Source organism: Dendropsophus ebraccatus, chromosome 6 (assembly GCF_027789765.1).
Source record: "Dendropsophus ebraccatus isolate aDenEbr1 chromosome 6, aDenEbr1.pat, whole genome shotgun sequence".
NCBI lineage: Eukaryota > Metazoa > Chordata > Amphibia > Anura > Hylidae > Dendropsophus > Dendropsophus ebraccatus.
Window position 1 is genome coordinate 74105180 of NC_091459.1, and position 17529 is coordinate 74122708.

General features: G+C 45.3%; 1 protein-coding gene across 3 annotated transcripts in view; it reads right to left on the reverse strand.

Annotated features, from left to right (window-relative positions):
* NAALADL2 (N-acetylated alpha-linked acidic dipeptidase like 2) overlaps window positions 1-17529 on the reverse strand; it is a 712309-nt gene that overhangs the window by 581874 nt on the left and 112906 nt on the right. The window lies entirely within an intron of this gene.

The window sequence follows — 17529 nt, forward strand, 5'->3', positions numbered from 1 at the left end:
GGAGCGCCATTTGGATTTTAGAGGTTGGATTTGGCTAGAATGGATGATGAACGCCATGTCGCATTTACAGAGCCCTTGTGCTGCCAAAACACTGTAAACCCCCCACAAGTGACCCCATTCTGGAAACTACACCCCTCAAGGAATCTAACAAGGGGTGCAGTGAGGATATGGACCCCTGGATGACGGGCACATTTGTGCCATGAAAGTGAAAAAATGAAAATTTTCACTTTCACGTCACATTTTTCCACATTTGTGCCCGTCACCAGTGGGGTCCATATGCTCACTGCACCCCTTGTTAGATTCCTTGAGGGGTGTAGTTTCCAGAATGGGGTCACTTGTGGGGGGTTTCCAGTGTCTTGGCAGCACGAGGGCTCTGTAAATGCGACATGGCCCTTGAAATCCATTCCAGTGAAATCCAGCTTCCAAAAGCCAATTGGCGCTCCTTCCCTTTGGAGGCTCGTCCTGCGCCCGCTTGGCACTTTATGTCCACATGTGGGGTATTTCCGTACTCGGGAGAAACTGCGCTACATGTTTTGTGTTTTTTTTTTCCTTTTATCCCTTTGTGAAAATGAAAAATTGAAGGCTAGAACAACATTTTAGTGTAAAAAATACATTTTTCTTTTTTCACGCCATATTGTTTGGAAAATCTGTGAAGCACCTGTGGGGTCCAAATGCTCACCGCACCCCTTGTTACATTCCTTGAGGGGTGTAGTTTTCTAAATGGTGTCCCTTTAGGGGTGTTTTTTAGGTTTTGGCACCCCAGAGCCTCTGCCAACCTGAAGTGGTACAGTCAAAAATGACCAAAAATAACGGAGCCATTGAAATTCACTAGGCGCTCCCTTATATCTGAGGCTTGTGGTTGCGTCAAATAGCGCAATAGGGCCACATATGGGGTATTTCTATAAACTGCAGAAACGGGGCAATCAATATTGGGGTGCATTTTTCTGGTAATAGGTTTATAATTATGAAAAATATTGGATTACAATAAAATCTCTGCACAGAAAATTAAAATTTTCAAATTTCTTACACACTTAGCTTTTATTTCTGTGACTCCCCTAAAGGGTTAAAAAACTTTCTGGATGTGCTTTTGCAGAGTTTAGGGGGTGCAGTTTCTGAAATGGGGTGCTTCGTGAGGCTTTCTAACACACAGTCCCCTCAAATACACTTTAAACCTGAACAGTTCCCTAAAAATATCTGATTTTGAAATTTTACTGAAAATTTGGAAATTTGCTGCTAATGTTTTAAGCTTCCTATTGTCTAAAAAAAATGAAATATAGTTTAATAAATGCCGCCAACAAAAAGTAGACATGTTGCTAATGCTATTTAATATATAATTTATGTGGTATAACCATTTTCTGTATAAGCAGAAAAGTTTTAAAGTTGGAAAAATGCATTTTTTCACAATTTTTCACGCTATTTTGTTTTTTTTCATAAAGATTCGTTATAAGTATCGACTCCAATTTACCAGAAATGTGAAGTACAATATGTCACGAGAAAACAATCTCAGAATCAGCCGGATAGGTAAAAGCATCCCGAAGTTATTAATGAATAAAGTGACACTGGTCAAATTCATAAAATTTGCTCCGGTCCTTAAGGCCATTTCAGGCCCGGTCCTTAAGGGGTTAAGCTGTAGTCTTCTATCCTTACAAGTTACAAAAAAAAAAAAAACAGCAAAGGGACTTTACACAAGTGATCACAAAAGTATGGAAAAAACATTTCTAAGAAATGCCCAAACAATTGTTTAATGTTAAAAAACATCCCAATACTGCCTTTTTTCAATTGAATGACACTGAATTCAATGGTAAAAATGTCCATAAATACATCCCAAAAATGGCATTTGCTGCGGCGTTAATAAATAAATAAATAAATAAAAGAGAAAGAAAAAAAAGACAATGACTCTTGGAAAAAAATATGTAACAAAAAATGTAAAACACAGCTCAAAAAACATTACAAATGCCAGAGAAACTCATTTGACGTGTACAAATGTAGGTTTTTGTTAGGCTCAAAATGAGTGTGAAAGAAGACTTATGACCCTGTTCTTGGCTTCACTAGGGCCCCCAGAAATCATTGACTTAGGCCCCCTTCACACGTCCGGAAAAAACACTTGGATTTCCTATCAGGATTTCCGGACCCATGGACTTGCATTGGTCACGGACCCCCTTCCGGTTTTTATTTCAGCAGCGACACCCCCCCCCCCCCCCGAATCTTGAGGGCCGACACCTCCCCTCCTCGACCTGAGCAGCGCTGCCTGATGTCCAAATCCGGCCCCAGGACTTCAGCCCATTTCTCCCCCCCCCCAGACCTCAGCAGCGTCGCCCAACAGCCGCAGCCCAACTGCCCTCCACGACCACGTTGCTGGGGGGCAATCCCCCCCACTAGACACCAGGAAAGGGGAAAAGCAGCATTTTATATGCAGCTGTCAACTTTGACAGCTGCATTTAACCCCTTAACGACCGCGGGCGTAAGTGTACACCCCCAAAACCCGTGCCTTAACGCAAACGGGCGTACATTTACGCCCGCGGTTTCCCCGATCGCTGCTAATGTATAGCAGGCCATCCCTGCTTGTCGGCACGGGGGGTGATTAACCCCTCCCGTGCTGACGATCACCGCTATTGGCTGATCAATTCAGATCAGCATATGGCGGCGATCTGCAGCTTTCCGGGTCATCGGTGACCCGATGGCCCGGAAAGCAATGGCGGTCGGTGCTGTCCGAGGACGACACCGACCGCCATTACTGTTAAAAGTAACGGTGGCCACGGTGCCACGTCCCGATCACGGCGATATAAGTACCCCATGAAAGGGTTAAATACCTGATGTGGACACCTCAGCTAGGTAGCTGAGGTGTCCAGAGCAGGTATTGACCCATACTCACTGGATCCAGCGTCCCGATCGCGTCTTCCGGGTTCCGAACGCGTCTTCCGGGTTCCGAACGAGTCGGCGTCTTCGTCTTTTTCCGGCGGTCCCCATCGATAATCATCGGCTCCAGCGTTGTCAAACTTCGGCTTTTTCCGGAATTGGCGTTCTACTGCCCCCTAGCGGCTGATAAGTGTATATAATACACATATCAGTAGCTATAGGGTTGAAGAAAGATTTATTTTTTTTTTTTCCCCAATTTTTTTTTTTTCTATTTTCCGCACCCTATCGCCACTGAGTGCTGATCAGCATCGCACGTAAGTGCGCCGCTGATCAGCAACTCCTCCTTTTTGGCATAGAGTGTTTTTTTCCTATATCCTACAGCCACGGTCTGCTTATAAGTGCCGCACATAAGTGCGGCATTTATCAGCAACTCCTTTCTTGGCGTAGTTTTTTTTTTTATACTTAATGTTAAAAAAACATGTAAAAAACACCATTACACTACACGGAATAAAGTTTTACACTACACCACTACATACCCCATATACCAATCCCTGTATAAAGATGGCCCCCAGGGTGTTTTCGGTGTCGGACGCATACGCTATTATTGCCATCCAGTGAGGATGAATGGGGGGTCCTTCGTTCCTCCATTCATCCTCATCCTCATCATCCAATGACGTATCTGGGGGTAGCGTAGCGTATGCTGTCCCCCAGACACGTCTTTTCCGCCAGTACCGTCCCAATAAGAGATGACGGTATGGCGTGAAATTCTACAAACTCTGTGAGAGTACCTCAGGGTACTCTTACAGATTTAGGGTACGTGCACACTGCGGAATGGAGAAGGATAACCCTTTGTGCATTCCGCAGCTGGCACCCACCGGCAGACTGATGCGGGCGCGCGTCTCCACCCGTGTTATAGACTCCATTCTATGCACAGGCGGATTCCATCGTCCATCCAAAGAATGAACACATTTGACGGAGAGCGGAATCCGCCCGTGCATAGAATGGAGTCTATGACACGGACGGAGACGCGCGCCCGCATCAGTCTGCCGGTGGGTGCCAGCTGCGGAATGCACAAAGGGTTATACTTCGCCATTCCGCAGTGTGCACGTGCACTTAGAGTGTATGAAGGAAGGGACACCCGAATCTAGCCCCCAGATGCCCCCTCCCCCCCAATCCTCCGAGTTAGTGGGAAGATCGTTCGGGAACTGATCTTCCCACTGCTGGATAAAGGTTACCACCTGTACGGGGATAACTTTTATACCAGCACCCCCTCTTCCGGTCCCTCGCTGCCCTGTAGCTTGCAGCACGATCCGAACATATCAGAAGTAGTAATAGCGCCCTAATATTTAGCAGCCATGGAGCGGACCCAGTGCTTCTGGATATGAGGGACCCCGTATCGCACCAGGACAACATTTTCCAGGTGACGTCCCCCACACTGGAAAACAGGAGACCCCAGAAGAAGTGCAGAGTGTGGTGTAACAGGGGGATCAGGAAGGACAACATTTTCCAGTGTGACGCCTGTCCTGATCACCCCGGCCTCTGCATACTGGATCGCTTCAAGGCGTACCACACGTCACTGGGGTTCTACATTATCTAAATTCTGTCCCTTATTCCTATTTCAGGGGTCACGTTGATCCAGGGATTATTCTGATCGCCATTATGGAGTCGGGAAGGAATTTTTTCCCTGTGATGAGGCTACTGTTGTCTGCCTTACGAGGGTTTTTTGCCTTCCTCTGGATCAACACAGGTTGAATTTGATGGACACCTGTCATTTTCAACCTTATAAACTAATAATTGGCCTAATACCCCCAAATAAATTAGAATGGTCCCTTTTTCCCCAGCTAAATAGGTATGGCCGCCATTCCCATTAGAGGATGCCATGATGCAATTACAAAGCCTCTGTGCGGCCAGGACAGTAGAAACCCCCGACAAGTGACCCCATTCTGGAAATTACACCCCATAAGGAATCTAACAAGGGGGGCAGCGGGGATATGGCCCCCTGGTGACGGCCACATTTGGGACGTGAAAATGAAAAAAATTGTATTTTTTATTTTCACGGCACATGTTCTACATATGTGCCTGTTACCAATGGGGTCCATATGCTCACTGCACCCCTTGTTAGATTCCTTATGGGGTGTAGTTTCCAGAATGGGGTCACTTATGGGGGTTTTCTACTGTCCTGGCAGCACAGGAGCTTTGTAATTGCGACATGGCCTCCATCCTCCATTCCAGCCTCTAAATGGCTCTCTGTCCCTTTGGTGGATTGCCCTGTGCCCATATGGCACATTATGTCCACATGTGGGGTATTTTCGTACTCAGGGGAAATTACCCTACACGCTTTGCATTTATTTTCTTTTTTAACCCCTTGTGGAAATGGAAAAAAATCAAGGCTAGACCAACATTTGGTGTAATTTGTTTTAAATTTTTACTCTAAATCATTAATCTTGTCTTGATTTTTTCATTTTCACAAGGGGCTAAAAAATAAAAAAAAGCACAAAATTTGTAGAGCAATTTCCCCTGAGTACGGAAATACCCCACATGTGGACATAAAGCGCCATGCGGGTGCAGGGTAAGCCTCCAAAGGGAAGGAGCGCCATTTGGTTTTTTGAGGCTGGATTTGGCTGGAATGAATTTCGAGGGGCCATGTTGCATTTAAAAGGCCCCTGTGTTGCCAAGACAGTTGAAACCCCCCACAAGTGACGCCATTATGGAAACTACATGCCTCAAGGAATGTAACAAGGGGTGTAGTGAGCATATGGACCCCACTGGTGACGGGCACAAATATGGAACAATGTGGCGTGAAAATGAAATAATTACATTTTTTACTCTGTAATGTTGGTCTAGCCTTGAATTTATCATTTCACAAGGGGTTAAAAGAGAAAAAAACACACAAAATGTTTAGAGCAATTTCCCCCGAGTCCGTAAATACCCCACATGTGGACATAAAGCGCCATGTGGGTGCAGGGCAAGCCACTCAAGGGAAGGAGCGCCATTTGGATTTTGGAGGTTGGATTTGGCTAGAATGAATTATGAACGCCATGTCGCATTTACAGAGCCCTTGTGCTGCCAGGACAGTGGAAACCCACCACAAGTGACCCCATTCTGGAAACTACACACCTTAAGGAATCTAACAAGTGGTGCAATGAGGATATGGACCCCTTGATGACGGGCACATTTGTGCCGTGAAAGTGAAAAAATGAAATTTTTCACTTTCATGTCACATTGTTCCACATTTGTGCACGTCACCAGTGGGGTCCATATGCTCACTGCACCCCTTGTTAGATTCCTTGAGGGGTGTAGTTTCCAGAATGGGGTCCCTTGTGGGGGGTTTCCAGTGTTTTGGCAGCACGAGGGCTCTGTAAATGCGACGTGGCCCTTGAAATCCATTCCAGTGAAATCCAGCTTCCAAAAGCCAATTGGCGCTCCTTCCCTTTGGAGGCTCGTCCTGCGCCCGCTTGGCACTTTATGTCCACATGTGGGGTATTTCCGTACTCGGGATAAACTGCGCTACATGTTTTGTGTTTTTTTTTCCTTTTATCCCTTTGTGAAAATGAAAAATTGAAGTCTAGAACAACGTTTTAGTGTAAAAAATACTTTTGTCTTTTTTCACGCCATATTGTTGGGAAAATCTGTGAAGCACCTGTGGGGTCCAGATGCTCACCGCACCCCTTGTTACATTCCTTGAGGGGTGTAGTTTTCTGAATGGTGTCCCTTTAGTGGTGTTTTTTAGGTTTTGGCACCCCAGAGCCTCTGCCAAGCTGAAGTGATACAGTCAGAAATGACCAAATATAACGGAGCCATTGAAATGCACTAGGCGCTCCCTTATATCTGAGGCTTGTGGTTGCGTCAAATAGCGCAATAGGGCCACATATGGGGTATTTCTATAAACTGCAGAAACGGGGCAATAAATATTGCGGTGCATTCCTCTGGTAATAAGTTTATAATTATGAAAAATATTGGATTACAATAAAATCTCTGCACAGAAAATTAAAATTTTCAAATTTCTTACACACTTAGCTTTTATTTCTGTGACTCCCCTAAAGGGTTAAAAAACTTTCCGGATCTGCTTTTGCAGAGTTTGGGGGGTGCAGTTTCTGAAATGGGGTGCTTTGTGGGGCTTTCTAACATACAGGCCCCTCAAATACACTTTAAACCTGAACAGGTCCCTAAAAATATCTGATTTTGAAATTTTACTGAAAATTTGGAAATTTGCTGCTAATGTTTTACGCTTACTATTGTCTAAAAAAATGAAATATAGTTTAATAAATGCTGCCAACATAAAGTAGACATGTTGCTAATGCTATTTAATATATAATTTATGTGGCATAACCATTTTCTGTATAAGCAGAAAAGGTTTAAAGTTGGAAAAATGCATTTTTTTACAATTTTTCACGTTATTTTGGTTTTTTCCATAAAGATTCGTTATAAGTATCGACTCCAATTTACAAGAAATGTGAAGTACAATATGTCACGAGAAAACAATCTCAGAATCAGCCGGATAGGTAAAAGCATCCCGAAGTTATTAATGAATAAAGTGACACAGGTCATATTCATAAAATTTGCTCCGGTCCTTAAGGCCATTTTAGGCCCGGTCCTTAAGGGGTTAAAAGGCTAATTAGCAGGCACACCATTCAGACTGTGCCAGCTAATTGACGCGGTCCCGGGCTGCAGATAGCACCCGGGACCACAGCAGTTCAGAGCGTGGTCGCTGGGCACCTCTCTCTGAACGCCCCCAACCGCATGAGAATGTACAGTTACGCCCTCATGCGGGAAGTGGTTAAAATAGCTCGAGGGAAAAGATAATAAAAATGTATTTTAAATAGAGATTTGAACAATTGTTTATTTGACAACCAACAAAACTAATGAAAATTGGATTGAATTTATTTGCAGCCGTCAACAGTTGATAAATGTTTTTTTAAGTAGGAAGTTCAAGGGTAAAGTCTTCATTTCCTATGGTAGTAACCACTCTAAACAATTACTAATTGCTTGGTATACACAGTGTGTTATTTGTTTCATTTGTCTTCGAATTTGAAATTACAATTCTTTTCTACAAGGCAGTGAAGCAGTACAATCCTGACATTACATAGATTACTTGCATTAATCTTCTGGATTTATTGCCAGGTTTTAAAGGTGAATTAAAATTAATAATATGTAAACAAATGTAAGCATTCAGGAAGCATGAAATCAGACCTTTGTACCACATACCACATGAATTACAACAGGATCCGCTTTCTTATAATAAATAACTATGTCATTTTTCCCCTTCCCCCATTGATTTGTTGATCTGAGGATAAACATTGATACACTAGGGTATACTAGTATTGACCTAATAGTATGATTTTGGAGAAATTATAGTCAGAAAATTACCTTTTGTTTAAAATAAATCTGTCAATTATTTATGCTGCCCTGTATGAGGGCAACATAAACTAGTAATCACAGAGACTTTCTCCTGCAATGCAAGAGAACAAGTGCTGTGCTCTCTGCCTACCAGACTTTGATTGACAGCATCATAAATAGTACAGGAGGGCAGTTAGAATATATGACAACTAAGGGTAATTTTAAATTCCTCAATGTGACCCGTGTGTGGTTGAAAATAAATGCTGATCAGTAGCAGCAGCTGTCATTTGTGGTGCCTGTTCAGGGTAAAATTAATTGTGCCTTGTTATTGGCCATACATTCCATTTAGACAGAGAGATGTGAGGCCAATAACCATTATTTTACTATACACACAAAAGATCTACTTAGCTCACTCGTTGGCTCATAGCTGGCCGATTGTCGACTGATTAACACAATAGATTTTTAGGTAAATGGGCTTGCCTACAGACGCTCATTAATTATAATCGACCCATGTAAAAGGGCCTTAAGCGCTCGCACATAATGGGGAGGACTATCAATGAGATATCTTTTACAATGACTTCACAGGGCCATATACTGTATTTTCCTGCATATAAGACTACTTTTTAACCTAGAAAAATCTTCTTAAAAGTCAGGGGTTATTTTAGATGTCGAGTGTTGTTTTATAGGACGGGTGCTGAAAAACTTTGGAACTGGACTGGAGAATCTGCAGCCGCTGCATACAGTGGGGGGAACTCAAAAATGCCCACATCCCCGCTGTATGTGGCAACTGTATGAAGGGAAGAACAAGCTGCAGGCATTTGGTGTATAGAAAAAAGTTATGTTAGAGTGGCGCTTTGCCCAGAAAAACACACCTCTTTAATCCGTCTGGCCCCCCATTGTATCCTACTGGTATAACTGTACCTCCTTCTCTGCCTCTCAGATAGCTGCTGCCTGAGCATTTTTATCAATTTTTATATGGTGTGGGTTGAAAGAGGAGTAGTCTTATACAGAAAGCATAACTCAAACTCTATATTTTAACTGGAAAAGTTGGGGGGTCGTCTTATACGCCAGAAAATACGGTAAGTATTACATCCTAATTCTGGTCAACACTTCCGTCACTAATATTATATTGCAGGTATTTTTTTTATTTGCAAAACAGGAGTCTGTGAAGCCTCGGTTGCGAGTCTCAAAACACGGGATAGCCAGATATCTCTAGCCTGTTGCCACGGGGTGCCTCCATGATAGGTAGAGCACCACACCACCCTGATAAATAGCCCCTTAAGTCCCACTCGGTTGCGAGTATTGGAACATAAATAGGGAAACATTTATGTTCCAATACTCGCAACCAAGTGGGACTTAAGGGGCTATTTATCAGGGTGGTGTGGTGCTCTCCCTATCATGGAGGCACCCCGTGGCAACAGGCTAGAGATATCTGGCTATCCCGTGTTTTGAGACTCGCAACCGAGGCTCCACGGACTCCTGTTTTGCATATTTACATTTTTGGGGGCATCAGTGGAGACTCTTGATTGAGTACTTCATTGGAATTTTTTTCACTGTTCTCCTTGAGTTCAATGATAACTGTGTTTTGTTGGTCGATTTTTATTTATTTATTTTTTATTATTTTTTATCCATGTCACTATGTAGAGAGAAAAAAATGCCATCTGTCTGGAGCCTTGCAATACATTGACTTTTCCTGTTGTAGCAATCAAAAGCTAGTTGATAATGAAAGGTAAGTGAAGCAGCTAGGCAAAGCTGTCAATGTAACTCATAAGTATGGGCTTGCCCAAACCTTTCTTAAGAGGGAACACAGAAAAGGAATGATAGGCATGGACGTTATGAGAAAATACATTTTTAATACACCTACCGATGCATGAGATCGTATTACAGTTCTGTGTTGTTAGAGATTAATAAAACAGCATCCCCAAAAATATAGGCCTAAACTATCTCTTTTTATGCCTCCAAGAATGATTATAGAGATTTTATTTTCTAATGCACGTATACAGAACATTGAATCTGTGAGGAAAAAAGGCATTTCATGTTGTATTACATACTGTAGGTAATCTCTGCTAGCTCTCAGGGGACTGCAGTAGTTAGGTGCTGTACACCAATAAAGAGAGCAACAAGATAGCTTGTTTTGGCACTATCCTCAGCAGACTAAAGGGCAATAGCAGCTGTCCTCACTTAATCTCACTCGGAGCCCAGGCTAGTATACTCCAACTTTACAAAAGAGCCTTCTAGGTGGTGCTCAACATTATATAGCATACTTGAATAGAAAGTTTGTAGAAATAAAACTGTGGCACTCACCATCCGCTTACAAACCTACTTTATTTATTCCAGTATGGTCTTGGTGTGGAGGAATACAGGCTACGGCCATTTAAGCGAAGCGCGGGAGTGTACACGTTAAACGGCCGTAGCCTGTATTCCTCCACACCACGACCATACTGGAATAAATAAAGTAGTTTTTTAAGTGGATAATGAGTGCCACAGTTTCATTTCTACGAACTTTCTATCCAAAATAGAGAGCAAAATATAGAACCATAGAGACTGTACATGAGAGTATAGAAAGAAAAAAAAAAGAACGGTAGGTAGAACAAATTGCCTGCTCAGCAATTGCCTGTTTTTACAATATGATGATTATAGCAAGATTCTCAGACAATCATCATTACACCTATTTTATTACAGCATAAATGAATGGTTACTATATCACACTTGTATTAATGCCTGGTTTCTGTGAATGAAGTCTGCTGGCCAGGCGACTCCACGCTGGTGGTAACATAATATTGAATCAGGATCATTTCCATCTTGACTCATTACAATATCACTGTGATGAATTGCCTAGAGTTGGCTGCCATAACCTGGGTGCCAGTAAATCGTACAGCTGCAACACCTGCCACATTGATAAATCATGCCCTGTGTCTGCTTCGAAATAAGTCATTTGCATATATTATAAAATATATTTTTGATAAACTTCACAATTTTACTTGATAGCAGGGAAACAAAATGACTCTTTATTTCCATCATGATGCAAAGACAATGTGCTGTTTTATTCACCTCTAGCGATAGTGTGGCGTTATGGGACATTTAAGGAAAAATACTTATTTGTTAAGTACAATTCCTGCAATGTTAGTGGCAATGCTGGATTCTCAAGTCACAGCTGTTCTACTGTAATAGCCCGAGGGCCAACCAACACTTTGGAAATGAGAGGCATATGTAGATTCAGGCAAGAATACAAAGGCAATATTTACAAGGGAAAATGTGATGCAAACATCTCTGAGAAAACTGCTCTCAGCAAACCGCAACATAAATTAGAATTTAGATGATTATTAGCATATTTCCATGGGGGATCTTTTGCAGCCTTTTATATGCTATAGTTTTCCATCCAAACTTCATTACTTTCAGAATTATGTTTATGGTAGAAAGAACTGAGATTTACACACTATTATAGCTTTAACTAATTTCTCCATGGTTTATACGTCCTGGAATTTAAGTCATCTTAAAGTCTTCGGAAACATCGGTCATAGTACAGTGTATGGTATGACGTTCATGTACACTGTAGATACACAGTAGCTACACTTTGGCGTACATGGAACACTGTAGATAACAACCAGTAGAACTTGTCAGATGTGTTAAAGAAGCGAGAGAAAATCTGTTAGTCTCTATTATTGTAAGTATATGAAGTGTAGTGCAAATTTTGCACCATGTTAATTACTAATAATGACTAGTGTTGAGCAGGCATTTAAATGCCCAGGGGCTTGGTACTCGACCTTTTTTCAATGCTAAACTGCTCGACTCAAATAACGAACCCCTTGAAATCAACGGTAGATTCAGCATTTAACCAAGTGCCCCTGGAAGTGCAGAGGGAAGGTTTTGCATTCTAACTTTTGTATATTTCATCCCTTTGAAGGGTTGTTTAAACAAAATATATAAAAATTAGGAAGGAAAAATCTAATCGGTTTCTGCAAGACATTAGAACTTCAGTGGGATACAGTCAATTGCACCGCATTTTGTAAAACCTAAGATGCTATGCAGCAGCTACTGTAAAACACAATAAAGCAGCCATACTTACATGTCCACACTCCTCCTGATGCCCTCTGGCACCAGCTCTGGTCCCCCACTCAGGGACATCCCGCTGAGCCAATCACTGCGCTGTCCCACCACAGTCAGTGATTGGGGGACCAGAGTCAGCACCAGAGGGCATTATTAGGAGTGTGGACATGTAAGTATGGCTGATCTATTTAATAATCTATTATTTATGTATTTTCATTTTATTTATTTATCATTTCTCCTAGATTATTAAGATAATAGAAAGGAGTTGGCTGGGGCTGGGGAAGATCCCTTCTCAGGTAGTAACGGAGCTACAGTAGATGGATGTTTGCTTCTGAAAATATTAATATCAATAAATTCATATGGAAAAACATCAAGAATATGAAGAGAAGACAGTGGAGAGAAAGGAAGGAGAAGGGAAGGGGGATAAAGGGAAAGATTTGGACCATTTTTATGTAGATGTTTGGTATAAAATAAAAAATAAATTGAAATTGAAAAAAAAAAAAAAGTATGGCTGTTTTATTGTTTTCAATGTGAAGGTACCAGAATGCTTGGGGTGCTTCTTATATATATTTCCGAGCTCACAGCATCATAATGAATGATGATGAAAGGAGCCTCAAAACTGTTCAAATATTCACACTAGTGTACTGACTTACTGTGTCACAACAGCAGCAAAATTTTTTCAAAGCGCTCCAAACACCCAGATGCTGAATTGAGCTCTATGCTTGACCACACATGCTCACTCAATGACCAACCTACTGCTGCTATTTTTATACAACTAGAAAAAAAACTATAGGGGAGAATTATCAAACTGGTGTAAAGTAGAATTGTCTAAGTTGTCCCTAGCAACCAATCAGATTCCACTTTTCATTTTCCAAAGAATCTGTGAGGAATAAAAGTGAAATCTGATTGGTTGGTAGGGGCAACTAAGACAATTCTACTTTACACCATTTTTTTTCGCCCTACAGTGTATGTGATTGCATCAAGCCATAGTCTGGATTGATTTTGTAAGAATACTCACTTTTTCATATTGGTTGCACATGGGTAGCAGTAATATGCTGATTTTATTATATTTCCATATATTTTATGGCATAATTTAGGTGCTGACTTGGCATGGGTATTTGTGTATTGAATGGAAGTTAGATAGTACCCAGGAGGGTTTGAACTTATATATCCCAGTGCAGGTTAATAATATGGCCTAGCAAACTATTTGCATACAGCTTTTGGAGTTGTCATGTTGACAACTTTAGGAGTCTGAGCACCAGCAGATTAGGGGCCACTGAAGTGCATTGACTGTAAATTAAAGGGCCAGTGTATACATTTTTATGTCTCCCTGTCTGGTATTATATCTTTAATTCTGCTCCTTTCATTCACCTGTGCCTTAGCATTATTGTGGTCTTTCCTTAGTAAGGCTATGTTCACACAACGTATATATTTTCATAAAATCACGTCCTTTGTACAACATCCATGTTTATTCCGAAAATATAAGTTACCTCCCTAGCGGCGCCGCAAACAACTGACGCTGTTCACTGAAGAGTGGCCGCAGAAAACCTGTGCACACAGTGGAGCAAGCGGCTCCGGACGCTCATTCCATAGTGTGCTGTGGGGAGTTCTGATGCGGGCGCGCACGAATGCGCCCGCATCAGAACCCTGTGGCCAAAAAGATCATCTGGCCGGTACTGCCGTGATCGGCCGGTCTCTTACAGCGTGTGCACATAGCCTAAAGATTTAGTATTCCTGACCTGTGCTTTATTACCGGACATTGCCTCTGCTTGACTCTTGTGTACTGCTAACTTACCCATGCTTAACCTGGGTTAACAACACTGAACCTGTGCCTGTATTTAGCTGGCTTTTCATCCTGCTACCACCAGAATGTCTTCAGCTCTCCTACCTCCATACCTTTTGGATGCTTAACCCTTTTGGATGCTAATGGCAAGACATAAATCCAACACCAATATGAAAATTACTAAAAGCAGCCCCTCCTAACTGCTAAAGAAAATTTCCATAAAAATAATGAGGCTCTTTGCATATAATATGTACCATCCCATCTTAGTAAGGTGACCTCATGCCTGGGATGGAACCTCTGGCCTCTCCTTGACTAAAAGTAAGCCTATACTCTGGGCATGTAGTATCCAACTAATACTGGCAGGTGGAATGTGTGAAATGCATGACCAAATAGAGGCTGCCACTCCACCCATCTGGAACAAGAACAAACAACAAATTTGGTGAGCTCTATTAACCCTAAGGGGACCTGGCCAATTTCAATTTTTGCGTTTTCGTTTTTCCCTTCTTGTGCTTAACCTCTTAAGGACCCATGACGTACCGGCACGTCATGGATGACTGTCACTTAAGGACCCATGACGTACCGGTACGCCGGCCCTTTAAACGGGCGCCGCGCGAAATCGCGCAGCGCTGCGGTATAGATGGCTGCTGATTCTATCAGCAGCCATCTTCATGTGTCACGTAGGGGTCAGTTTCCCTGCCCCCCGTGACGACGATCGCTGTGATTGGCAGATGACTTGTCATCTGCCAATCACAGCGATTTGCTGCATTTCCGGGACCGGACCCCGGCACAGAGCTGTGATTGGTGCTGTACGAGACAGCACCAATCACAGCTGTCCCTGGGCATCATCTGCCCGTGGGTGCCGGCCCCCGATCGCCCGTGATTGGCCGGCTGCCGCCAGCCGGCCAATCACAGGCGATCCACACTACTACTGATGATGGGGGTGCTGAGTCCCGGCGCTCGGTGCGGTCCTGCAGTGTGCCGGGCGCCGGGTGCCTCCTCCCTCCGTGCTGCCTCCTCCTCTGGTAACAGGGAGATGATCATCTATCTCCCTGTTACCAGAGGAGGAGGCAGCACGGGGGGAGGAAGCACCCGGCACACTGCAGGACCGCACCGGGTGCTTCCTCCTCCTTCCCCCGTCCTTCCTGCTCCCTCCTCCGGTGGCGATCTCCGGCATCCTCCTCCTGCCAGCCCCCTCCGCCCCCTCCGTCCCGGCAGCCCCCCTCCCCTCTGTCCTGGCAGCCCTAACCCTAACACCCCCCCGTCCTGGCAGCAACCCCCTGTCCTGGCAGCACCCCCCCTGTCCTGGCACCCCCCCCTGTCCTGGCAGCACCCCCCCCTGTCCTGGCAGCAACCCTCCTGTCCTGGCACCCCCCCTGTCCTGGCAGCACCCCCCCTGTCCTCTGGCAGCACCCCCCCCTGTCCTGGCAGCACCCCCCCTGTCCTGGCAGCACCCCTCCTGTCCTGGCAGCACCCCCCCCCTGTCCTGGCAGCACCCCTCCTGTCCTGGCACCCCCCCTGTCCTGGCAGCACCCCCCTGTCCTGGCAGCACCCCCCTGTCCTGGCAGCAACCCCCCTCTGTCCTGGCAGCAGCCCCCCTCTGTCCTGGCAGCCCCCCCTCTGTCCTGGCAGCCCCCCCCCTCTGTCCTGGCAGCCCCACCCCTCTGTCCTGGCAGCACCCCCCCCCCGTCCTGGCAGCACCCCCCCTGTCCTGGCAGCAACCCCCCCCTGTCCTGGCAGCAACCCCCCCTGTCCTGGCAGCAACCCCCCTGTCCTGGCAGCAACCCCCCTGTCCTGGCAGCAACCCCCCTGTCTTGGCAGGCCCCCCCCTGTCCTGCCAGCGCCCCCCCTCCGTCCTGCCACCCCCTCTCTCCTCCCACCCTCTCCCCTCCGACCTGCCACCCTCCCCTCTTACCCTCTCCCCTGCCACGCTCTCTCCTCTCCCCTCCGTCCTGCTGCCACCCTCCCCTCTTACCCTCTCCCCTGCCACCCTCTCCTCTTACCCTCTCTCCTCTCCCCTCCATCCTGCCGCCCCTCTCCCCTCCCCTGCCACCCTCTCCGCTGCCACCCTCCCCTCTTACCCTCTCCTCTTACCCTCTCTCCTCTCCGTCCTGCCGCTTTTCTCCCCTGCCACCCTCTCCGCTGCCACCCTCCCCTTTTACCCTCTCTCCCCTGCTACCCTCTCCTCTTACCCTCTCTCCTCTCCGTCCTGCCGCCCCTCCCCTCTTACCCTCTCCGCTGCCTCCCTCCCCTCTTACCCTCTCTTCTCTGCCACCCTCTCCTCTTACCCTCTCTCCTCCGTCCTGCCGCCCCTCTCCCCTCCCCTGCCACCCTCTCCGCTGCCACCCTCCCCTCTTACCCTCTCCACTTACCCTCTCTCCTCCGTCCTGCCGCCCCTCCCCTGCCACCCTCTCCGCTGCCACCCTCCCCTCTTACCCTCTCCTCTTACCCTCTCTCCTCTCCGCTGCCACCCTCCCCTCTTACCCTCTCCTCTTACCCTCTCTCCTCTCCGCTGCCACCCTCCCCTTCTAAAATACACACACGAATAAAATGTAAAAACAGTACATAAAACACTAACACTTACACGTGTAAAAGCATAACACTTACACACCCCTCTAAGGTTGCCTTCCCACACACCGGATCCGCAGGGGATTTCACGCTGCGGATTTGCAGCGAAATCCGCTGCGGATCCAGCGTCAGTGCATCCCTATGAGAATACATACACGCAGCAGGAATGACATCCCGCTGCGTGTATGTAAGTTAACCCCCTGCCGGCTGGAGCATACATCACCTCCTCCCCGCTCTCGTTTGCTTCGGGGGTTCTCAGCTGGACATCGCACTCAGCCAATCAGTAGCTGCGGCGGGGCAGCTCACTGGCTGCATGGGATGCGCCGGGAGCTCCAAAGCAAGCCGGAGCAGGGAGGAGGTAGTATGCTCCGGCTAGCGGGCTTTAACTTACATATATGCAGCGGGATGTCAATCATGGGGATGCACTGACGCTGAATCCGCAGTGTGCCAGCTTTGCACTCTGTGTCCACATGTGGGGTACTCCTGTAATCGGGGGAAATTGCGCTACTTGATTAGGGGTTCATTTTTTTTTTAACCCCTTGTGAATATGAAAAAGATTTTAGTGTAAAAAAAAAATTATTTTTCATTTTCACAGCACATTGTTCACATTTGTGCCTGTTACCACTGGGGTCCATATGCTCACTGCACCCCTTGTTAGATTCCGTGAGGGGTGTAGTTTCCATAATGGGGTCACTTGTGAGGGGTTTCCAATGTTTTGGCAGCACGGGCACTCTGCGAACCCGACATGGCCTTCGTCCTCCATTACAGCCTCTAAATGGCGCTCTGTCCCTTTGTTGGCTTGCCCTGTGCCCATATGACACATTATGTCCACATGTGGGGTATTTTCATACTCAGGGGAAACTACCCTACACGTTTTGTGTTTATTTTCTCTTTTAACCCCTTGTGGAAATGAAAAAATCAACATTTAGTGTAAAAAAAAA